General features: G+C 41.7%; 2 long non-coding RNA genes across 2 annotated transcripts; both read right to left on the bottom strand.

Annotated features, from left to right (window-relative positions):
- Positions 1-3,603: 3,603 nt before the first annotated feature.
- LOC147756796 (uncharacterized) lies at positions 3,604-11,803 on the bottom strand. The gene is made up of 2 exons (XR_015323999.1): positions 11,057-11,803; positions 3,604-4,708 (listed from the first exon to the last, which is right to left on the bottom strand). It is a non-coding gene; the product is annotated as an uncharacterized LOC147756796 (long non-coding RNA).
- A 10,736-nt stretch (positions 11,804-22,539) lies between these two features.
- Positions 22,540-25,440, bottom strand: LOC147756795 (uncharacterized). Its single transcript, XR_015324363.1, has 3 exons — positions 25,346-25,440; positions 24,214-24,303; positions 22,540-22,794 (listed from the first exon to the last, which is right to left on the bottom strand). It is a non-coding gene; the product is annotated as an uncharacterized LOC147756795 (long non-coding RNA).
- Between the last annotated feature and the right edge of the window lie 621 nt (positions 25,441-26,061).

Here is a 26,061-nt window from a genome sequence, read left to right as displayed (position 1 = left end):
CATAGAACTCGGGTCAATAGTGTCACCGCGCCCTTCATCCTGGATTAATTAATCAAAGGCCGATTAGCGGCTTTGCCTCCTCTGCTCAAGTTAATAATTAATAATGAATTTCTACTGGTTGTAAATTAATGTGGAAGGCAATCGTTTGAGGCTTAGTTGCACGTGCCGTAATACACTATGGAATTTAGATAAGATTGACATCGCTAAGCTCTCAATAGATCCACCATACTTTGTGTAGCAACAAGAGAACGAAATGCTTCAATACGCTGCTTAAATTCCACTGTAGCATTCATTACACGGAGCACGTGAAGACCGCTCTGACGAAACTGCAAAAGGACGTTAATTGTTGTTATTATATAGCCATATTGTGATTATATGACTCGGCCACTGATTTCGGATTTAAGTTCCACTGTAGTATTGCAGATATCGCACAAGGTGACCCAGGGTTCTATTGCCAATATATAAGTTAAGTATGTCAACTTTGATGATGGAATAGGCGTAAGTGATTCAGCAGCACTTACAGGCGGAATCCCAATTGCACTCAAACACTCACGACCCACCGATTGCACGATACGCCTTGAATCCAGTATCGCGTACCTGTAATAGTAATAATACTGGAGAGTTTTACCAGTAGAGAAAAACAGTTCATATAAACACTTTTAGCGATAATGGGTGAATACCGACTCAATCAGTCTCCAGCACGTTCCATTCCTCTACTATCGCTCACTCCTTATAGGAAAGAGCGGCCGGTCAGCCGGAAAATAGGTTTCGCCGCATGCTCCGTATCGCGGGCGATAACAGAAGGACAATGGCCGGTGCACAGTGGTAGTCTCACAAATGAATGCAGCCGATCGGCCATACAACGATAAATCAGTGGGGTAAATATCCATTGGTGTTCAGAGTTTCGTTCAGATTCACCGTTCTATTCCGTCTACAGGCTACTGTTATTGCCGCTGGCTCAACCTCTCACGCGAGTTCTGCTTCTGTCGTTGATACTACCATCGTCACCGCTGTTAAATTTGCAATTGCACGAGCAGTCAACCGACGCTTCCTGGAATCGGGATGTGGAGATCGTGGCAATTTGCTAAATGGATGGCAAAGTATCCCCTTGTGTCGCCGGCTTCCGCTGTACTTTGGTCCGGGAAACAGGATCAACATCAGCGGCAAAGTAGGGAACAGAAGAAAGGCAGCCTGGCTAAGTGCACTTTCAGAATAACGGAGTGCTAATGGTCAACGGTACAGCCAGAAAGAAAAATAGGAAAAGTCGGTCATCATCGTAGCGGCTGGTGGCGCGGGACTCGTTTGCTAGCTGCGGTGAACTCAGGCACAATCGACGCAGCAAAGGCCGAAGAGGAAAGGAACGAAGCCCTACAGTTAACAGCGGGGTAGTAGTAATTAAACTGGCCACGAATCTGCTATCGTCCGGGTGGGCGGACGTCTCTGCTGTGGGAGCCATGCGTGAACGATGGGGAAGAAAAAGGAGGGAAAAACAGACTGCAAATCTAACTGTCATTTTATGTCGCTAGTTCCACAGTTCGATAATCGATGATTGACGAAGCCGTTTCACCTGACGCCCACTCGAATACACTTACGGAGATGCGATTCGTAGACAGGAAAAAAAAACTTGGAACAAGTGTGATTGATATTATCTAGAACCGGATCGACTTCGTAGAACGATATCGACTACGATCAAAAAGGTGCATGCACTATATTATAAGTGTGACTTTTGTTTAATCACATATATGTCGTGTATATAGGGGCGTTGGCAAAATCGAACCAGTAACGTCCCGGACTCCAACGTCCAGGTACCATTTTTCAACTGGTTAACCCACCGCCGTATTACATCGTAAAAAGCACATTTTGAATATTTTGTTAATCAATACTTCACTGCCGGTCTCCTTTACGTATCCGTACTGCTAAATTCAACCTTAAGCCCAGGTAGATTACGCACATCAGCGTGTTATTACAAAAAGTCCAGAGCAGGGTGGCACAACCTATCGTAATTGGAAAGGCAATATCTACTAAGAACAGCCAGATAAATTTTCTAGCCTTAACTTTGCAACTTTTTTTTGTGTAGATTTGCATAATGCTCTTTAAGTTATGAAGCAGCTATTGTAGTCAAATACTTAAGGAAATGCACCAGCTCAACAGAACACGAAAAAAAAAAAGCACGCACGAAGCCAAAATTTACCAGAAGACAAATACAATCAAAACAGATACATAGTGACAACAGAGTTGTCCAGTTTACTCCAGTAGCCGCTAACAGTATCTGCTATTGGAGGCAATCTCCATTTAGTCAATTATAAAAAATAGTGAACCGTCCGATTACCTTTTAAAACGAACCTAAGCTGCTCACTTTCTAGACCAGCGACTGCCAACGACAAAAGGTCTCTAAACCGCCACGCCACCGTCCAACTATTTGCAGGTGATCTTATAGCATGGTTTATATACCATTTACGTAGAAGAGAGGGAAAACTATTTTTATGGAGCAGAAAAGGCAGTGGGCAAAGCAGAAGGACGCTTTCCTTCCTGAATTGCCTAGAGAAAGATCTATAAGGGATGTAGATAAACCCCCCCCCCCCCCCAAATGTTCCTGTCACTCAGCTATCGGCCTCGGTTAGGGCTTCGCTCTTGGTCTCGTTGGGCGGTGTCGACAGGAGCACTTCGGTACCCTCGGTAGCCAGCGTGGTAGCTTCGGTCGCTGTGCTGTCTGACAAGGTCTCAAAAAGCAACTAGTTCTACCTCAGTCTTAGCCTGACAGTGTTTGCTGAGTACCGCGACGAACAAGGATGGATTGACCAGTTTGATAAGTGGCGCCATGTCGTTCGGGCCCGCAAAAGCGATGACGATGTAGTTTTAGGGGAAAGAATTTTTTTTAGAAAAGGCTAAAGAGAGGTAAAGGGGTGGAGGGGACGAAGCCGGGAAGCGAACCAACGAGAGGGCGAAGAAGAGTTGTGAGGAACACCTTCATATTGCTATGTACCAACGATAATGGCTGAGATAAGATAGGGACACATCAGAGTACGCTATAAACGGCGTCACATTATCAACCGACTGCCGTTACCGTCAACTAATACTGCTGTAATCATTCATCGAGTATCAGATCGTCTGCTCCTAACCTAATAATGACGAAATACGAAGAAAGACCTAACCGCGACGACACAGCAGAGGGGGGTATTGGTCTGCGTTAAATATGACGTGGCCAATATTATCCGTATGTGGCCGGATTTGGTTTTGATAGGTATCACAGGTTTTAACAGCAGCCTGACAGTCAGCTTTGTTTGACTTGAAAATATGTTTACTATACTATTATTATTACTACTTCTACTTAGCAAGAGTATAGAAAATATGTGTTAAATAAATTCAATTCACTTTTTAATAATATTTTTAATATTTAGGAGGGGCTAAGGGAAAATTCTTGTAGTGGCAATGCAACACCTACAAAAGTTACGATAATGGTTCCTAACTATACGCTAAGCTCTGTTGTCGGAATCAGTAATGCTGAAGCTTTTACTTTACATTTTGTCTTCAAGCTTTGTTACAAATGCTAGCCGACATTCAGAACTTTCATTCAGGCAATCATTCAAACCAATCAAAAGCTACTTTCAGTGCATTAACTTGATTTTATTTAGTGTACTTAACAAATGGCTTACAGCTTTAATTTAGTATGACGCGTCAGACACTCGAAGTTCTCTAACTCAAAATAGCAAGACTCGTTTTTATTGTTTATGTTTCTATGCTGTTACTTAAACATGCGTGTATATGCGCGTTGTTGAGATAAGATATACATTGCGAGTGATAACGGTTAGCATATATAAGTACATCCAGCCACCAGCCGATCACACAGCGCATTCTCGTGAAACCTGCCAGTCTTCAATCAGCGGTCCTATTTCCTCACAAGAATCTTTTCATATACACGTATACATAACAATCGTAGGAATTTTTCTTCAAGACCAAGCATATATATGTATCGCATGATTGAATATCATTTCGTCAGTCTACAATTCTTGCAGCGCTTGAGCTGTTTATAAAAAAATAAATGTGTTTTTTTTACTAATTTAGCATTTTCCTACTTCGTTCAAAGCATTCGTATCGTTGTAACTAAGACGCAGCTTATCAAATATTTTAATAACTGATCAAACAAAGTTCTCCTGTCATTGCCAGGATGTTTCTTAATTTGAATCGGAACTTCGCATATGATTGTATCGGCCGCCTTGAATTATGCTTCTTCTTTTTTCCTGTTATGGTTCGCCCCGGAGAATGAACAACAGATTCTCCCGATTCATAAAGAAAAAGCAAGCAGGCCATAGTGCCACAGGCCTGAAGAACCTTATCAATGAATATCCATTTACATTAGGCGAACTTAGTTTGCTACATCAAGTCATTTTCATTAAATGTTGTAAGTTAATGAAATAAGCCTAAAGTGCGTATAAATTACATCATAAGCGTAAGCAAATTTCCACAAGTGAAAAAAGTTTTCCCATTTATCCGTAGACCCATCGGTGCATGAGGGAACCGTGAATTGTGTCTACGTCTTAACATCACAGTGAACGGAGTCAGTAGGAACTGGTTGTTGTTAGACTTTAGTCAAGATGCCTTCGATGTACATGTTAAGAATATTGAGCGGTGGCATTTCAGTTGAAAATCCGTATCACCGATTTCCCTATAACCCAGTCCAAGGAATTGATCGGTGAAGAGTTGGACGAGTCTGGAAAGCACACAATACTAGGTTTTAATATTTAGTTGCAGTACCATCTTGTAATGTGTTGTTACATTGTACCCTTCTAGCCATAATCCTAACCCAATAAAACCATTAGTGTCCACAAAAACTATCATTGCACGTCTAAGATCGACCAAAATTGACATCTATTTCCGTTTCTGATACACCGAATCGCTCTACAAAGACCCGTAGGTCCGTACAAACCACACGGTACTCTATGGCTGACAGTCGTTCACACAATTTTGAGTTCGGCCATGAGTTTTTTTTCAGCCTTCAGCGCCTCCGTGATGCCTATCACGCAAAAATCATGTTTGAGACAAGCTGTATTCTTCTAGATGCCTTTCTCAGACGTCTCTTAATTGAAGATCCTATCTAATTCTGTCGCTGTTCGACATATGAATCGTTTTAGTAAGATAGGATTTGCTGTTCGATTAGAAGTTCATGAACTACGTTTTCACGATTAAATCTATGTATGCCTTGTTCCTAGCATACGGCATGAACAATGGAAATACTCAGCATAACCTATTGGATCTATGTTATATGTATACTTTGTCCGTTGCAATAGGTACGAGGAGTCCAGCAACGCGTTTACGAACAAATCTACAAACACGCATCCAGCTGTCGCTTAATTTAATTCAAGGAGAGTCTATCGCTTTTACAAGAAGGAACAAAATGTGCATCTAAAGACGTGCAAACGGTTTTTTACTAGAGCTCCATGCGATATGAAGCGTTGATGAAGAATTGACGTTTTGCCTAAAACAAGATGAAGTAGCAGACGTGTCTATTCGTATATTTTGTGTGCCTGTTACGCTATCTTTCTGCCAATCCGAGCTGTTTCATTTTCTGTCTACATCTTCTTCTGTTTCACATGACCTCTCACCGCTTGCGATTCAGTTCATTGTGTCGTTTTAGCCTAACACAGGTGCCTCTACCTCTCCATCATTCTCCTTTATCGTTCAGGTACAGGTCGATTTCCCATTGCGCTTTATAATCGTCATCCGTCTCTTCATCAACGGTATTAAATGTCAACCTGTCGGTCCGCTTGATTCCGTGTATCTTTGATCCGCTGTCAGTTGTTCGTGTGTAAGAGAAACGAGGACTCTCGTTGCTCCGACGGTTATCGTCGTCATCATAACCACATACAGCTGCTGGTCAGTGTATCCCTATACCCTGCCCAGCCCAGTAGCGAAGGCAGCGACTGCAGCGGGATTTTAGCTAAATATCTAACTGCTCTTTCTCTCCAGTGCTGTAGCTTTGTTCTTGTCTTTTCAAACGGCTGCCGTCGACCCACTAACGCCGTGCCCCTGTCCCATCCCGTAACACCACTAGTCCTACGCAAAATCTTTCCATTCCATTTGCCCCTTCCAGTTCTTTCTCTTATCATTGTACAGCTTGTTTATTAGTTGAAGATTAGCCCAACCGTCTGTGTGCGCTATTCAGGCTTTGCGGGTTTACAGACTCCGTTCTAACATTTTCTCGACGGTGATCTATCCCCACTAAACATTACTTCTTGCCCTATGCACTTTGAGGACTACTTCAAACCAATGGACACCAGCGCACGTCATTTACAACAGTTCTTCTCAGTTCCTTTTCGTGTTTCCCGCAGGGTAAGCGCGGTCAAATAGCGCCAGGAGCGCCTTAATGAGGGGGAAAGGCCGACATCGGACTTTCCCTAAGCAAATTTAAAGTCCCCTTAAAATTCGGTCCAGCCGAAGTTGGACGGGGTTGTGCACGAAGGGGGAAGGCAAGAAGTTTTGCAATAGTAGTAATAATAATGACGCAGCACTGTAATACGTCGCGGCCGTCAAAGCCAGCCACTTCTGCAACTGCCGAGCGAAAATTTGAAGTTGTATAAGGAGTGATCGACTATTAGGAAGGCACTTACCTACACAGCGAAGTGGAGAACGAGCGGGGTACTGGCGCGTTGCAAAGCGGTGCGACCCAGCTTTCAGCCGCTATTTATTCAGTTTCGGCTTATGTGCACTATGACCCTTTGCCGAAGACAGAGAGACATAGGGCACTGGTTAATGGTGTTCACGAATCACTGGAGCTGGTGCAGGGACACCAAAACACACATGCGCAAGCTACATGCAAATACACACATGCCCAGATAGGGATAACATTAGTCCGTCACTAGGCCATTCGAGAGAGCTAGCTAGCTATTCGGCCACTGGAATCCAGTCGGTATGTAAAGCATAAAGAGACGAAAAGACACCAAAACTATCCGGACATAACGGCCTTTCACTAATGTAACGAATCTTTTGTATATGAACGTCAGTTACTCAGTGCTTTTACTATAATATTAGAGGCAACCGTTAGCTGGAGTAGTGCTGGTTGACTAAGAACTCCGCGTCGCAACTCTACGCGAGTCCATTAACACGTAGAGACGAAAACTCTATTGAAATATCTTTACTGGCGAATGGCTGGATGGAATGGTAGAAAGTCCTGAAAAAAACGTTTTCTTTGAGTTAAGAACCCATTAGGACAACTGCTACCCGACTACCGCTGGTGCTAAAAAGGCGCGAGAAACCTCGATCTCGGTTCGTTTCTTTAAGATGCTATTACTAACGAAAGTAACACCCTGCAGGTCGCTGTTGTACGCGCAGCTACCTAAATATCATCAGTTACCCGTGTGATCGGTATGCTTTCTAGCTATGTTCCATTCAATACAAATTTCGGTTGTTTCACTCTTGAAATTTTTGCGTCATATACATTGGATGATGAGCAAATGCAGCCATATATACGCTTCGTCTACAATCTAAGCATAAACTACAATATAAGCTTCTTGTTCGCACCAGCGTACTTTGATAATTATATCTCGAAGATGATCAGATAGTGCGGGTACCAGCTTATTAAAAACCGGTCAGTCGTAAACGTATTTAAGTAAGTTATTTAGTACGAGTTGTTCTGGACATGGGCAGGTTCCGTCCTGTGATCCTAATGGCAGATCAAGCTACAAACCATAATCGCTAGCATCGGAACCCTGCTTACGATCGCTTAAAACGAGGCCATTTGTATTAAATAAATAGAACCTGCCACAACTAGGTCAAGCAATCTAATTAAATTTAGGGGATAGTTTTGATAAACGGACGCGAAACCCAGGTTGAAAGCTGTTCAAAGCCTACGCTTACGTAAATATGCTAAACGTTATACTCAATAGTTCTCCGTTCCCGTAATTTGTTACTATGAATCTACGTGTAACAGGATGTGCACATCAGTACAGCAAGAAAGCTTATTCTGAAGCAATCACGCATCCTTAGCCATTACCATCTAAAAGAAACTACTCGCCAATTTTGTCAAATGCAGGATATAGCTAACAAGCTGCCGCAGGATGTTCGGGTAACTTGAATACTAGGACTAAGGCACGGTACTAGCATGGTCCCGCAACTCGATATACGTGCGTTTTTTCTAGTGTGGCATGCCTAAAAGGAACACCATCTAATTATAAGCTGCGAAGATATTCACTTCGTAATGGTCATAGTAAGCCTGTTCTGCCCAAATGATATTCATAGTTTTACGAACGTTTTTACTATTTTCAAAATTCAAACCCAATCGAAACGTTTTTGCCCAATTTACCGGGCATGATGATTTACCCTGGCGGAATGAATTATGGGATCTAGGTGGACTGGCGTTACAACGCACCGTGGCACTGGACTCTTTGGTCGAGTAAAAACAGGACTCGTCCCAAGGACTTCGGTTCTCCTTTGTAGATAGGCTGTTGCTGCTGCGTGTCCGAACAGCTGCCGAGTAGCGTAAGTTACGTAGTTACGTTGATGGCAAACGCTCAGTATTCGAGGTCCAAATTATACTCCGAAGGTTCTTCCTCTTACTATACGACTCTTAATATAACTGTTTACGAATTAGCGAGCTCGTTTGCTTAGAGTAGACATCAAAGATGCTGACTGCTCACGACTCACAGATGCCGTTCTGCACATGTCTCTTCGCTCGGAGAGACACCCCACAAAACACAACGTGCCAATGGTCACGTCAAGAAGAGAATAGCGCGTGTTCACGCCCCAGCCGCGATATACTACAATAGCGTACATGCCTAATAACGCTGTTCTCTTACGAGCAACGCTTCCGGTACGAAACCGTAAGTTACTCCTAACTGTGTGAGTAAATTCGATCGCATGCCATCGATTGATCTTTGCTTCCGTAATAACTGCAAGCAAGTAATACATTTGCTACGTAATTTTATTGGAACTTCATTATCTGCTCAAAGAGTTTAGCATACACCCGCAGATCTCTTTGAATTTCGACGATGTTAAACGTTTATACAATGAATGCTATTAGACACAAACCCGAAAACAAACCAACACAATAACTGGTGTACAGGCATCGAGCGTGAATGGGTCTTAGCACTTTTGACATTTTCTGGAAAGATGCATATGTACAAGTGAGAGCTATTCTGCTTTGTTCTGAGGCTACAACGACGTGGCGCCTAGTCTTCGGAGAAGATACGTCAGCTACTTATTTTTGCGAGCGCAGAAAACGTTAGACGTTTACTTAGTTGTACGAGTGGTCGTCAGCGCCACGCATTGCTTTGATATTTTATATGTAACACAAACTAATTTGTAATAATTGTACGCGTCTTGAGCAAGTGGTTTATGCACCACAAATTGACAGAACGGTCATTGAACAGAGAGTTAAACATTTTCTCATGTTTGGCGTCCCGTTTCTACCCGTTATATAAGCCAACTTCAATATCAAGCTGGCGAGCTTGTATGTGTTGGAATCAACAAAAATTGCCACTTACTATACACCCTTATTTTACCATCATTCGTCTATACCTATGATTCGTTTCTGACATTATATTCTTCGGCAGTATTGCGGACAATTATGGTGGGAACTCAAACACGGAATGAGATTACCTTATACTGACTTTAGCTTAGTTCTCCCGAACAAAACTCCAAGTCATCTGCGAAGTATACCGCAACCTTCTAAGCGTCGCCCTCATTCGTTCTCCTTCTACACGTATCCGAAATCACTATTCTGAAAATTCTATTACGAAACATTGGCTTCTGGGATGATGGCAGTAGCCTAATATCCCAACGGAATCTTCAGGATCCCTAACTGCGTCCTCTTACTTTGCCATTGCCCTCCTTTCATTTCAGTTCGCCCATCAAAATCGGACCGGGACAGACCAGAGAACTTGCCGTCATTTGCCCTTTGGTTTTTCCTGTCGTTCTGCTTTTTTTATTGCTGCTGCTGCTGCTGCTGCTGCTGCTGCTGATGCTATTTCTTTCTCTATTCGAGCGTGCAACAAATTAAACCCAGGACAGCTACCAGTTCAATGTGCGCCCTCAGTGACATATGTCATCTGGTAGAAATATGCTGCGAAAAGCACTTTGGCTCAGTGGATCTACGTCTACGGACTGCACAAGCTCATTCAGACGGCACAGATATGAATCGTCGGTAGCTGGTACCGGGCATTGGATGGGGCTTGTAGCTCAATCTGTATTAACATTTGTGTCGCCCAGACTCAGAGACTACAATAGTTATTGATCAGCGACAGCCGCGACCCTTTCGTCCGCTTGCTCCGTCTGATTCCGCGTTGCAGCATAGCCACGGTGCTATTTTGCATACAACCGAACAACTTCTCGAGTTGGCTCAGCAAACCAGATCAGGGGCTTCTGCACTTGTGGGGGGCTAGCGGTAAAGGCTGCCTGTGTCGATGCCATGATGGGTCCCTTTTTTTCGCTTGACAAGTCCCAGACTTTGGGCAGGCAAAAGAAGTAACCTGCGGTAAGGGGGTAAGGAGGTTGTTTAATTCGTGTAAAGGTTACTAGGAGTGATAATGGGATCCGTGCGAACCTTGCGACTAAAAGCTAAAAGGAACAACATACGAGTTAATTATTAGGCGATTATGGTTGTCCTTAAGTGATATTCACAATGTGTATAAATTGTTCGCGCTAACCTAAAGATGATAAAAAGTAAAAAATAACGTTCTACGAATTTTCTTGGGTGTAATCGCCATGTCTTGATCTTAGATCCAGAAAATTTGTCACAGTTCCTTTGTGGCTAGACCTTGACAGCAGTAGATTAATATCGGATGTCAAACGATCGCAATCTGTCTGTGCTTACGCGACAGAAAAGTTGTGCTAGTCGCCCGTTACAATACCCATACTTGAAGCAAATAGATTTACGGAGGAGGGTCTAACTCAAATAGATGCAACAAGGGCAACTGTCCACTGGCGATGTTGGAGCCCCGCGTTTGCCGCTCATATTTCGCATAAACATTTCAACGAACGATATGTGAATCAAAAAAAAAATAGGCAGTATCCAGTATGGTCATTACTAGCAGCGTTGCGTCTTCCTCCAACCGTACATACTTACACAACACAATGGCAAAGCCCAAAGCAATGCGTTCAGTACATCACTGGTTAGCAGTGTTTCAAAACAACGTTTCGAACTGCACGCTATCGCCGCACACTCTCCTATTCATGAACAACATTAGGCCTAAACACGTTCCCACACATGTCCACATCACGCGATTTACGAAAGATAGCCGAAACAAACAAAGAATATGCTGTGGTATCACAAAGGGCGAACTCCGCCTACGTCCCCACGATACAGGCTTCTTTATAATTGAATTGATTCGATGCTAGCAGCACGATGCCATAACATTTGTCACCAGTGACAAACCGAACTTATCTTCTGCGAACAGCTGCAAAACATTAGCTCTTCCTGATGAAAACGTACTAAAATCAGTTCTACAGAGGAAGATACTCCCCAAAAGTAAAACGATTTCACTACTGTAGCCTGTTTTTAGGTTTGGACGAAGTTCACACAGAATCATATCCTTCATTTAGAAGTTACTAATGTTAAAAAAAAAAAAAAAAACTTAAAAGCAGCGCCATAGTCCATATCGTTAATGTTCGTTGTATAAAGAATGGGCCATATACAACGCCATTCCGTATAGCGTTGATCCAGCTGGTCCAAATGCTATTCAAGTAACACGGCTATAAACGGCCCATAAAGTCCGTGGCCTACGGTATGCGAACGACCATGTCTAGGCAAGATACGAAGCAGGCGCGGAGACGCAAACCAGGCCCATAGCGTAGCCCAAGCATGAATTAGGCGTTTTTCCCTGTCTATCTGTCGTCTGCAGCTCTTCCCCTTTCCCATATTTATTGCCTACATTCTCTTCTCGGCAGTCTGCTTTTAGCGGTATCGTGACACGCTCGCGCATAACACATTACACATGATTGTCTGCTTGTTCACATCGATTCCTGTCCAAAAACTCTGCGTTGTCAGTGAGAAAATAATCAGCAAAAATTCTGTACCCATGGACACATCTCCACATCTCTTTTTTGTGTCTAATGCGTAAGACGTTCAGTTCAGTCGTTGAACTCAGAAAGCTTTATGGCGCGAAATACAAATGATGGAAAACCAAATTAATTAATTGTGTTGTGCAGGAGTGATCAGCAGTTTGCGCTCTCTGTTTAATTTTTTTCGCCAGTAGAGATCATATGGAACATAGAACACCGGTGCTAAAATGCGCCGGTATTTTCAGTTTGGAACCTGAGCGAATTCATGTAGAAGAACTCCGTCCTTCAACGTGATTGAAAAAGTGTTTAAACTTAAAATGCTTAATTTTCCTTTTACCGGGATGACATCGCATTCGTTTGCTAAACTTGAGAAAAAACCTGATGGTTCAGGTTCGAATCTGAGCGTAGACATACCTTGTTTCATGTTGAAAGGTAGCCGTATAATGGTACCAGATGTAAACCTTAAGATATTTAATTTAATTTAATTTCTTTGCAGAGCTTCAATCTACATTTTGCTAAGGTGAATATATTTTCTTTTCGTATTATTTTCACGAATGTGTAATATCTGGATGTATCTTCGATGTTAGATAGTGAAAGACTGCAATAGCTGTGGAACTTCGCGTTCTCTCTGATATCTATGTAAAAAGTACGTAAAATAATAAAAACCTGTAGAAAATGCTGAAGTCTCCTTTAGACTTCATTCCTGTTACACATATGGGGGCTACTGGTAAGTACAAGTGAACGCTTTCCACTACCGACGTAAGGTAAGCCAAAAACGTTTGAACTGTAGTAGCAAACGCAGTCAACCTTTGACAAGAATACTTAATGCAAATAAGTTGAGGACATAATTTTGTCTCAGGTTTGGTATTAAATTAGGCATGTTCTCATAAAGGCAATAAAATATGTTCCACCTCTTTAGCTACCTAACTTCCAATGGCGTGTCAAGTTTGTTTCGACCTTTTCTCAGAGAACGCAGGCAATACACACATTAATTATTAATGGGGAAGTAAAGCTTGAGCGGCTGACCGACTGAGCCTCAGGCTACATCAAACTTTGCCGTTTTTAGAATCTGTCAAAAAAATCGCTCTATGTTAAACCCGAAGAATATATTTCATATATTCTATGCACTAATTATACTCTTAGCGGCTGCTCATTTGTTACTTAGTTGTATATTCGATGTATTTACACAAAATGCCATAATTTGGCCAAATAACAATAAGTTTATGGTAAACAATAGGCAATTCAGCAAGCTGCAAGTGAGATAAACCCGCTAATTAATTTTGAAGATATTCAGAGAAGGCCTAATAATAGTGTAGGTATAAAATACCCTAATCTCTATAAGAAGAAAAGTTCATCGGCTCATTTTATTAGTAGTGCTCGAAAATCTTCACAGTTTTAGGCTCGCTGTTCTTGTATCCGCGCAACCATATGATGCTAAGCTTTTACAGAAAGTCCTTTAATATTACAATTGATGATCCTTATAATGATTGTTTATCTTCTGAATCGAGATACATTGACCAATATTAGTCGCACGTCCATAACAAAAATGATAAACCGTCTAACGCGTTGGAGCCGTATAAATAATAGCAACTAAATTTCCTAGGCAGCATATTACAGAGTATAGTACGATCCACTGGAAAATCGAAGCGTCTTTATCGCTATAGAATACGTTTAGTTTTATATTGTCAACGTTCAAGGTCTTCGAGCGAGGTTTTTCTCACACCGTGTTACCGTTATCAACTGAACCTCGAAAACCTACATACGGCAATATTTTATAATCCTAAACTACACAGGTAACACAGTGAACACTGCCAATCCTGAATATGCCAAAGAACAAACTATCAAATCTAAAAACATACAACAAAACCGATAAGAATTCACTTCCCGATTATCTCCGTATGCGTGTGTCGGTCTGCGATAAAAACCTGGCTAAACTCTGGAAGAAAGGATTTACTCCTTCCAATCACGGCAGTCGTGGCGTATTCTATATGCTTACACGCGTGCGCGACCAACAAGTTAACGATTGACCATAGAAATATGTTATCATTCAAGCTTAAAGTGCGCGGTTGACTGTTTCAAAAACGACCGCTGCCAGATCTGCCGCTGCTGCTGCTGTCGCCATTGCCAATCAAAATCCGCATGTCACACACGACCCTTGTCAGGATCTTGTACGAACTATGCATTGTGGACAATTTTTTTACGCAGGAACCCGATCAGTTTCGAGCTATTGGTAGTTCCTTCGCCTGCCCTCTCGCTAGCCGTCTCTTCGCTGTTGTCCCTACAAAAACATACGATTCAATGCAATGCCTATATTACGAAGAAAAGTACTGACATTTAGACAAACAAGTAGACACGGTTACATGCATGGATAAACATCCGAGTCATAACGAAGCTGTGCACGAGCTTGTTCGCACACGCCGATTGACGACATACGCAGACAATAAATTGAACATCCACGCACGCTCGTTTGAGAATTGGTAGCTGGCTGGGGCGCAACCCATTAGAAAATCAGACCCCACAGTCATAAAATGAACGAGTTCGAGAAAGACGAAGGCTGTTGTGCTGCCGCTGAGTGGTGCCGGGAGAATCACGAGTAAATATCTGCCAATACGTAGAGGACAAGACGAAGAGTGCATGAGAGAAGATTGCTACCGCTGTTGTCGACGGACGGTCGTTGCTGACGCCTGCTTGCCGAGGCCGTCGACGCTGTTGCGTATGTTTCGTTTGCGTACCAGCGGTTGGCACTGTGCTAACGGAAAGGAGGAACGGTGGAATGGCGAACACTCATTCTACGTGTTGCATTTCGCTTCTATAGAGCACATTATCAGACAGTCTTGGGGCCTCTAGGGAAAACGCTGAATAAGAGAAAATTTCGCGTTCTTTGTTACCACTGTTGTTGATGCTGTTGGTACCGTCACCGCTGTCGTTTCCGGAACGTTGAGGTGCACCAGGGGAGGCAGCTGCAAAGCCGATGGTAGAGGCGGGAAGTGAAGGCCATTCAGAAGCGAAACAATACGAACGAAGGCAAAGGAAGAGCACCGCCAAAAAAAAAAAACTGCCAACGCAGACGAATGAAGCACGAGAGACCAAAAATCGGTGGTGTAGCTTAAACAAAGCCTGCCACCACTGTTATTGCTACTCTCCTAAGCGATTCCCCTCTGTATGTAAAGTTATATTGTGTGTTACTATAGTGCAGAGAAGACCAGCAAATAGGTGGACTTGTAGATGGAAGAGCAAAATTAGATTGATCAATTATACTGGTATCTGTTTCAAGTCAATGCAAAACACTGAACTGAATATAAACGCTAGCCAAACAGTTTTAAAAATGCATGGATATCTTTTGACATTATACGGTATTAGCTGCTCGTCCCAAGGCCGGAACACTCCAGCTATCGTTGGTCTCTCAACCTCCGTTTAAACCTCAGAGCAGTGCGAGATGCTATTCTGTAGCGCAGCCACGTTCTACCTTACTTTAATCCGTCTAATAAGACGTTCTTTTTTTATATATGCTGTTAAATCAGGTAGCCGTCACCGAGTGGGTGAACAGTCTAATCAAAAAATGAGCCAGACTGATATAAACAAACGACGTGCAAACCATCTCAAATGGCAAAATACACGCGTATATTTACTATTTTAAGAATTCAATATTTTCTACTAAGCAGATAGGCCACCGATTCGCTAAAGACAAAACCGCGGTATATACTCAACAATCCAGTAAAGCGTAGATATAGGCTAATTATAAATGCGCCCACACAATGAGCAGACCCTTCTTTATAAACGTTTGGAGGAGAACGACTTGTTTTTTGCAGACCTTGTCGTTTTTCGTTCTATAGACAATGTTTCCGAGTACAGAATAAAATGTTTGGTTAAGGGCGCATATCAGAGGGAAGTATTTTACCTATGTATGGCAATGAAGACTATAACGAAAGTTTTCTAAACGCGGACCGCGGGATGAAAAGTACCGTTCAATTTTTACGAGGTTTCATACCTCCAGTCGTCGATAGAGATCATTAATTGGATATCTTTATATTTGAACCTGCATTTGAGATGTTACAGTATATATATACACTTACAAAAATTTTCTCGAAAAATACCATGTACTTTTAGTAAGTCTTCAGTGGAGGCAACTAAAATTATAAACCTATGTTTTTTTGAACGGTAGACTTACCTGCTTGCTGATATGATATCTACTACCATTTTCCACCTCTATTCACATGAATCCCTGTAACATAAGAATAAAAGGTAAAGCCCAAAGATGTAAATCCCTAAATCAACCACATACTGATAATTTATTTGGCGCTTTTGTTCACGTTCATAGTCTAAGCTAAGCGTATCAGCAATGAGGCTATTATTATGGGCCAGGTTCGAGCAAGTGTGCAATTGCCTACCTATAAATTTGTTTTACATCTGATAAAAATCAATTCTCAACAAACCCCTAATATTATATAGTTAAATTCGATAAATATAAATTCGATAAAAAAAAATAAACAAAATATAAAATAGTTAAATTCGGTCGAGTGTGTAAAAGGGCAAAGACCCTAGTAGGAGTAACGCAAAACCGGCTAATAGGTTGGACAAAGGGGTGGTTAACATGAGCGCAGAGACGAGTTGTAGCATTGACCGCGGCAGTAGCGGCGACGCTGTTCTCTCCTAAGGAAACGTTGCATCTCCCTTGAAAGTAAACGAAGTACACAACCGGCTGTGCCCCGCAGCCTCACTGTTCGTTGCCTGGACCAATGCTATTCGGCCAGAGAACTATACCGAAATTAAATAACTGTTGCTGTGGAGCTGATGGAATGGTTACAGCAGTCTATGACATGCAAATAAAGGTTTGACAAGGACGGGAAATAGTAGCGATAACGAAAACGAGAGGTCGACTTACTCGAAGAATGCGAGACATTTTGAGCGATGCAAAGGTGTACTTCAAATACTAACTAATGCACCCGACGGTCACAATGGCGCACATGACGCTCTTGTACCACATTCAGAAATGCCTCGAGTGTTTTAAGCACGAACGCTTGCAGCGAGCCCGAGCGGGGACGTGAAGAAGAAAAACACCTCTTCTTTTGCTCTTAGTTCTGTCTGTATTTGCTACTGCTGTCCGGCAGAGTCGGTGGAAGAGACTGCTGCGACGAAAAAAGATCCCTTTCCGTTTGCCTTTTTCTTGAGATAGTTGCTCCTGTTAGAGCAGCCGACGTCGATGCCCCGGCCACGGCCGCCACCTGCGCGAACCCGAAAATTGCGCTTGATGCGTCTGCCGCCATTATCACAACATTCCTGTTGACGCGAGGACGCTACAGATTTTGGTGGAGTGCATCGTAAGGTTATGATATGTAGTCGAACAAAAATTAAATCTGCTACGACCTGCACGGCCTGTTTGATGTCCTGCGATGACACCATGTCTTTTTTAGCAAGATACTCAAATGAAACACCTAGTTACTCAAAAGCATTTCCCCTGTTTTTTCTAACTTTGGCAGCCTCACCTTTATCCTATACATATGTGTATATATATGCAGGCGAGAATAAAGACCGAAACCGAACGGAGTATATTTTCTGTGAGGGCTTAAGGAGAAAGTTGACGTTGCTTTGCAGCCTTCTTTCAACTTCATTCGTGTTTTCTTCGAATGTTTCATTGTCGTTTTGAAGTACGTGCGTCGTCCGATGTCTAGATCAAAATTTATTGCCTAAGGTCGCCATCTTTAAGTCACCAATAAAATCAGGTGGAGAGCCTTTTAAAAATAAAACAAAACGGATAATTATATGGTGATGAGAAGAGAAGCATCGAAAAAACATAATATATATGTAAGTATACTAAATGACCAATACATATTTGTTTTACAAAGTATGAGAAAGAGGTTTGTGGCTATACATATAATACGTTGCTTTAATCAAAAATCTCATAAAAATACATCACCGTACACATACATATATGCCCAGACATATATATATATATATATATATATATATATATATATATATGTAGGCGAAATGGAAAATCAAGAAAGATACCATTTTGCGTCAATAATGACAGACCAAGGCGAATGTGTAGTCGTCTAACAGTGAAAATCCCTGAACAAGCAGTTTCCCTATAAAAATTTCTCATACAATGTAATTTATTTTCAACGCAGATATACACCCTCATGATATGCCATACGTTGTTCATTCGCTTGAACGTCCAGACTGGAAAAAGTTTATTGTAGACAAGCTGAAATGATGTAAAGAGTTATTGAAAATCAAATCTTACCTTAAGACAAATTTTGAGAGACTGATTGTCCTGTTTCATTTACCCTGTTGATGGTATATAAATCTAAAGTAATCGATATCACCTTGTTAACCAAATTACAGGCATGAAAATACGAAAAAAAAAACAGTCTCGCTAGAGTTTAACTTGCTCTAGGTAAAACCTCTTTGCGTTGCCTATTCTTTGTAAGTCCTATCAAAACCATAGTCTCTAACTGGTACAATTAATCCTAATACGACAAAATAAATACTATTCCTAATTGTATGAGTGTACAAATAGCAGAAACCGAGTTCTTTAGGTTTTACTTTTGAAAAATTTAACGAAACCCCTATTCTACAAAAGCCATTCCCTATCTTAACCGAAGTATACTATGCGAATCGAGTGAATATAACAGTTAAAATTAAATACGTGACCATGAATGTTATGCAGCTTAGAAAAAAAAAACACCTATTTAAGGAATGACCTGCCTCGTCTAAACAACGACCTGAAACGATCTGACCTCACTCCCCGAAAAACGATACGTTACGTCGCAGGTCGTCGAACGCGTATAAAGCATATGATAAACTGTACGACTTCTAACTAGGGCTAGTAGGAGCGAGGTTAGCGCTCTAGGTATGTCAATAGAAAATGAAAATCACGCAGCTTCTGCTCATTGTTACACGGACACGAATTACTATAAACACATCTTGAGGAGATAATTGGTATAATAAGTTAGCCATATTATTGTATTATCATATATATATATATATATATATAGCCATATTGTATGAAACCATTAAAGGAGTGTCGACTGCGCTCGAAGGTTTCAGCTCTGCAACAAAGTATCCTGTTAGGCAGAATCAACGATTGTCGCAAAGCCTGGCTTAATGTCTCTAGAGCCTTCTATTGCTACATATACTGTCGCATTTTTAACAAATTCCTTATTTTTTATCTCCTTTCCATTCCTCATGCTTATACCGATACATTTGTTGTAAAGTCACCACCGAACTAAAAATACTGGTCGAAGTACCAGTGATAAGGCAAGCCCTTGAAAACGTCCGCTGCCGCTGGAGCAGCCGATTCGCGCGCCGGGAAAAGGGAAGCGAATCTAAGTCACTATTGTAGCTTCCACTTCCAGCTCGCATTGTGGTAACTGGTTGAGCGTGTATGAGTGAACGAATGCCCAAGGGACCTCTTAGCAGAATCGCACGAGGTCTTGGCGGTCTATAGGGCAGCAGAAGCACGAGAACCTTCGGCTAGCATCAAGAATGGGACTTGTAGGTCTTTCTATGTCGTTTGTCAAAGGCGCCTCGCTTTCTGCTTTTGCCCCTGTCGGCGCTTTACCTCACCCACCACAGCATACCAATTACGTTATTACCTCCTTCCTTTCTTGCTGGCGCGATGCTAGCAGAAGCTAAATCTACTCAAATGGGCTGGCTCAACGATGGGCCTTCGGCCTTGCGAACTGGCATGCCACCAAACCCGCGGAGCTGTCAGGTCGCTTTTACTGTTGCGGAAGTAACGGCACAATGTCTATAGCACGAACGAACCATCCTAGTGGTGTAATTTGCCTGCAACGCTACGAAGGACCTCCGTGACGCCTACTTGCTGCCACGTTACGTTGACAAATAATGCCACCAGGACAACCGACCGACCGCTCGCAGTGCCTGTCTCCAGTGCCATGTGTGCTTTACTGTCATGAGGCGGTGTGGCCCTGGACGATGCATTTCGGTTACTCTGCTACCACTCCGTCTGCTGTAAGTATCTGCTCTATTGGTTTTTTCGTGTTTGGCTATGCCCCGTTTGTCCAGCCCTCGGGTTGGCCCGCCGCAATATGTGCTGACGTGTTTTGCTTTACTTCCCGCGCCGCCGTGGCGGAGACATACTTTATCGGGATATCCGTACGGAAACAGACATAAAAAAAAGAATGAAGGAATGGGCTTAGCGGAGGACGAAAAGTGATTCCAGGTGTTATGTGATTCGACCGCCGTTCTTGTCCCTGAGCGGTGGCGCTGCTGCTACATATAAGTCAGAGTTCCATAGTTCGACACATGCTGGTACATAAATGTGGATTGTTGAACGCGGGACGACAGAATATATAGATACTAGACCAAAATTGTGTGGGTAATGTAATTGGCGAGCTAACACAGGATGTCAGCTCAGAAACTTTAGTTAGAACAGAAAGACAGCTTCTCTTATAATTAGTAATTAATATCTTAGCTATTGCTAGTTGGAGAATTTAGGAGCCGTAATAATTGTACACGCTTGTGCTTCAGTTAAAACATGGCTGAACAGAAGGAAAAATGGAAAGTTTTGTAGCTGTGATCGGTCACACAAAGTAAGTCATACATTACATGTCATGACCACAAAAATCTTGCGTTCGTGTCCAAACGTACCAATACCTATCGGTCACGCTGATGATCATGTGAAAACGATAGTCATTGATTGCTCGAGGGGGTGCATGTCTCTACGACAGGTTCCTAAGCCTGCACTAGGCTATATTTGCTAATTTAATTCTGACTTAACCTTGAATTTAACAGTGTACGTCAAGTAGAATGATACGACACAGTCTCAGAATAGACAAGCTCTATAATGAAAACGTCTATACGCATTTTCGACAAATCTTTTCACTAAGATATTCGTACTTGTTTATTTTATCAAGGCGCCTAAAGGCAGAGCCCTATCACTTCTGGCCTGCTGGACAAGACCGCCATCTTAATTATCTATAGCGATCTCTACGTTATCATATTTAGCTATCTAGCCTTTATTTGTCATTTCATATCATCATCTCATTAATTTTTCCACCAGTGAGCCACATTTGCCGAACTGCGACAAATGGCCATATTCGTTTGCCGCTCACTAACAGTAGGAGACGTCCAGTCGGCAGGTGCATGCGACCTTCCCTGTTTTGGCCGTGTTTCAAGCACTTATGCTGTCAACGCACATATCTGATTACTACCTTTATATAAGACTCTTTTACGACATATAAGACAATTTTCAGTAAGCGCAGACAGCTGCAATAGGCCAGGCTACAGGGCCAATTGGGTGGTAAGAGTCGCCTTTGTTCCGCAAAGGCGTTAACAGCAACGGTTAGTGCTGATTGTACTGTGTACGATATGACATTGGGGGGTAAGGACTAGATCCGTGGTTAAATGAAGTTCGGAGCTTTGGAGCATTGAGGGACTGCCCGAGCGATGATTCGTGCGACACGAACGACCTTGACATTATGATGCTGTCTACTTTCGGGAGTGGCGCAGGGTTATGGTCGCTCAGGATAACTTGGACAAATATAGATTATTTTAGCTTGAATTTCGGATAATGCTTCAGTGGACGCAGGCAGTATACGGTATGCTGTGTTTGTATTTCCATCTATATATAGTATATGCAACACTGTTCGTTGACGCCAGCACTGAACAGTTGCTTGGAAAACACGGGAAATTATATATGTTGCTGCTAAGACAATTCGCAAACAAATTGATTCTCGTGCTCGAAATCTGTAGATTACGCGAAATCTCACATTGAATTGATTCAATTAAAAAAAAACAATTGACCAATGACCAGTTTCAGCAATTGGAACTGTCCTTGAGAGGTTGCATTAAAACAAGGTCGTAAAAAACCCCCAAAAAGGCCAACAGCCGGATGAGTTGACTCTGAAAAGTAAGAGAAATTTCGTAAAGAAGGTAAAATTTGTGATTATAACTAGCAATTTAAACGCCGCCGAGCTGCAGCGTTAAATAAGCTACATTGTAAAGTTGGAAAACATTATGGAAATAAGCGACATTACAGATTGTTAGGGTACAGCTTACACTATAAATGAGTTAAGCCAGTAGTGGTCCATGAAAGCTTTTTCGAAATTATGCTAAGCTATAAGTTACTAGGCTGTGCTAGCTTTGCTAAATAGAAATATGTCATCCTATTATGTTGCTAACTAGTTTCACAGACAATTTTTCTATCCGAATAACGCATCAGTGAGGACGCTATTGAAGATAACAGAAGATGAAAAACTGTCCACAGCTAAGGATACGATATGCTAGTGAAATTATTTTTACAACTAAGGGCCATGTTTGCAATTACCTTTAAGCGCTTTCTACTAGATAGACTTATCAGACGTTGTCGTCAGTCGAATTATGATCGTTGGATTGCTCAAAATATGTACTTTGCTGAGCCCTATGGATTGTCAGTGAGGTGATCAGCAATTGTACCTTTATAAAACAACTACACCAGAAGCTTTCCTGTGCAACATCCTATTGGCATCATCAGGACCTGCCGTTTCTTCAGCGAGTGACTTCGTTAACTAAAAAGGTCAGGACTGAGCACGAGATTGAGTCGTTAGCACGTTTATTGGCTACCATCGAATGAGCAACATAACAATGCGTATTTGGTCCACTACACATGGTGCTCCAATAGAGATCAATACAGGTTTATTTGCCACAAAGCACCACGTTCAATAATTGAAATTTTTGGCTCAGGGTAAGGAGCGCAGTCGCACGGGAATACGCTCGGTGCTCTGGCCTCTGTTGAGTGAGGGCCTCGGGGGCAGGCCCTTCGTTATGTCCCGATTCTCCAGTTAGGCATGTCCAGTCCTGAGGAGAAACCGTTACGCAAGACCTGATTTAATATTATTCACATCAATGAGATAAGCAATATTTCGGTGACACTGGTAATTTTACTTGTTTATACTAAACTATATTCAGCTGGAAAGAAAAAGTACAGTTTACTGCAGATAATTATCCTAGTAAGTTCTTTTCAAAGCTCGGATTCCCATCGTTGTATTTGAGCCCCTATCTGCTGTCTGATTCCGCTGTTCGGAAGTGACGCCGGAAATATCGTTAAAGAAGAATTGAATAAGCAAACGTCTTTGATGGCTTGGGTTTCTATTGAGGACAGTTCGGGATATATCGAATTAGGCACATCGTACGTCTAACGTTAAACGATACTGTATCTTAAATGAAATTCGGGTAGCGAACAGCCTGCTTCCGCTTGCAAAATATTTACCTTCTTTCAGGCCCGTGTTTTGGCTGCTAAAATATCCTACCAACTAACACGTCCATAGCTCACCAAGCGTAAGAGAAATCCAAGCAGAAATACAATTCCCTCTGAGCCTAGAACAACAGGTTTCGAATGAAGTCTAAATAGAATAGTAGTCAACTCAACCATGCGCCTAATATAGCAAGAAGCAGAGTCTGCTACGTCACTAAATAGAGAACTAGTCGCCAGATGGCGTAGTCGTCGCAATACATATGCAGCGCCACGAAGGGATTTAACTTGAACAAAAAGCATCCTGCATATACCTACACAGGACACGCTGCAATACTCTTCAGGTATAATGTGGCGTCGTTCGTTCGACTTTTATTCGATTTATCCAACTAGGCATACTAATATTTAACTTCTTTAGGTTATATGTTCATACAATACAATAAATTACCTATATAATTGAATCTCAATAGTGAGATTTTGATATGTGAGTGATTTATAGAGGACGCACACAATTCTAATAACAATATGGTGCAGTAAGTGCATGATTCTGCCTTGTCCTATCAGATGAAATTTAGTACGGCTAAGGTGACGTTCTATTCTCTATAGTTTTCTGTGGTCCAATGAACAATTTTAGCAATCATTACTATACAGTATAACAATTTCGATAGATTTTATCATGGTTTTTCCACCAGAGACTACCATAATTGCCGTCCTACTCGTAATAAACCTTTGACCCACGAAGGCTTTGCTTGCATAGAGGTAACCTTGCCTATAAAGCAAATTTGGCACTGTTTCGTATAAATATAGTTTCATTAGCACTTACCATATAACGGTAGGCCTCAGAAATTAATTCTACTCCGGTACTCAAATGTAAGTTATAGACGAAAGCCATAAACGCAAAGTAATTGTGGGTGTTCTTCAATTATTCGATAATCAGTGTTATAATATATTTGATCTTTCGTATATTACTGTTTTCTAGGGACTCGTTACGTTAATCCGGTTCCGTAATAGCCGACAGCAATTACCGTGAATCCTCTATTTCGCGTCTTGCTAGAGTTGGTATGTATACACGCCGTATGTATCCTCAGCCGGGAAGAAATGCTCATACGTGCCAACTGGAAAACGACACAGGATCGTGCAGCTATAGAATCAATATTTACTATTTTTGCAAAACTACCACACACACAGAACTAGGGGCTGGCAGAATAAGGGCTAAGAGTCAGCTAAGGTACTATTCGACGGGGACGATCAATCATACATATATAATATTTGTATAGTTATACTTACATAGCCAAACGTGTACCTACGTAAAGGAATTAAAACCAGTTAGTTAACTAGGTATGACATAAGCTGCTTTTTTTAAGACTCTGTGACAAGAAGCGAGTCACAGAAAAGAACCAGCTATCTTTGTTAGAGACCTCCTACACTAGACTAGTAACTATTTCCTAAAAATAAATACTTTTAGAGAAGGGAACGATAAGAAAGTCGAGCTACCTAAAAAAAAATACGTAAATATTTTGCCGAATATTTTGCCGTTAAATATTTTTCTCTTAGCCTAACATAAAACTAAAACAGTTACACGTTTCGTTCGCTGAAGTCGTAGATGCGAAGATTTTCTAATGTATTCAGCCAGAACTTTGGAATGATTTCGTACATACTGTATTCGCAGCATAGCGCAAACGTCTATCAAAACGTTATTATCATCTTGGTGGTCCTTTCATTATCGTATCGTAGCATATTATTGGGTAATGGGGTTGTCGTAGTAACGAAGATAGGGGGAAGAAGGTCCAAACGGGGTAACATCTCTATATAATAAGTACCTCTGTCACAGAGAAAAATAACTTTTACATTGTTACGAACATATTAGTCAGTTATTTTAGCAGAATTTGTATAATCATATATGTTAGAGCCACGTCTTCCAGAAGTGGTTGTTAATGCTTCTTGTCGTTGTTTTTATTTTAGCGTCTGATTTTTAATTTTAGATTATAAAACTCTGTAAATTGAGAACTATTCTGCAGCGTAATCTAGCTACACCTGATTTGAGTCTATATAAAATTGGTGGTAAATTCAGGCAGAAATTGGTTCCGGCAAATATCGCTTTTTGGACAAGAACCGCTCGAAAGAAGAAGGCTTAACATGCGTACCTGACCGAATTACCTTTTGAGATTCACAGTTAGATCAAGACCTGGAACACGACCAGGCTCAAAAGAGCATAAATCGTAGGTCCATGTAGCCTTCGTAGTATGACCCTCCTGAAACGAAATAAAACAATTTTGATATGTTTATGATTTGTTATTTTAACTTGTCGGCTATAATTGATTTTTTTTTTGTTTTTGACTAATAATTTAAGCAAAACAATTATAGGAATATCGTTTTTGACAATGTGTCTCTAGTGTGCCATGAGGCTCCTTCTTTCTCTCCATCAGATGGCTGATAATAAATTGGCAACAAATAAATATAACGAATAAATTCAGATTACTTATTTACATCCTTGCACGAGCATGATCGATCGAACTTCTGTTCCAGTCGTGCGGTCGGTGACGCCCGTACACCGACAGACTGAATTTATTCGATGATCACGATTCGTAAATGTGTAAAAGCTCTAAGTGCAACCCTGTGACGAATTTGCGCATTACCTCGAATCTACTGCAAAGAAAGATTCACAGTTAAATTTCGGTTAGACCAGTTTTCGGCTGCGCTTCCCTACTAAGGGATAAATGTTGAACCTGTAAAACTCTCAAGGCAGACAGCATGGGCAAGAAGGCTTAGAACACTAAGAAGCTCTGTTAGCGGGCTCTCAAGGCACGTTGCTACTGGCAACGAGCCTCCGGACGCACGAAACTCCTGGAGTGGATCGGCCTGTCGACAAAAGA

The sequence above is a fragment of the Varroa destructor genome, unplaced genomic scaffold (genome assembly GCF_002443255.2).
Source record: "Varroa destructor unplaced genomic scaffold, Vdes_3.0 BEIS01000003.1, whole genome shotgun sequence".
Lineage (NCBI taxonomy): Eukaryota > Metazoa > Arthropoda > Arachnida > Mesostigmata > Varroidae > Varroa > Varroa destructor.
Note: the sequence above shows the minus strand (reverse complement) of the source record. Positions and strands in the feature narration are given on the sequence as shown.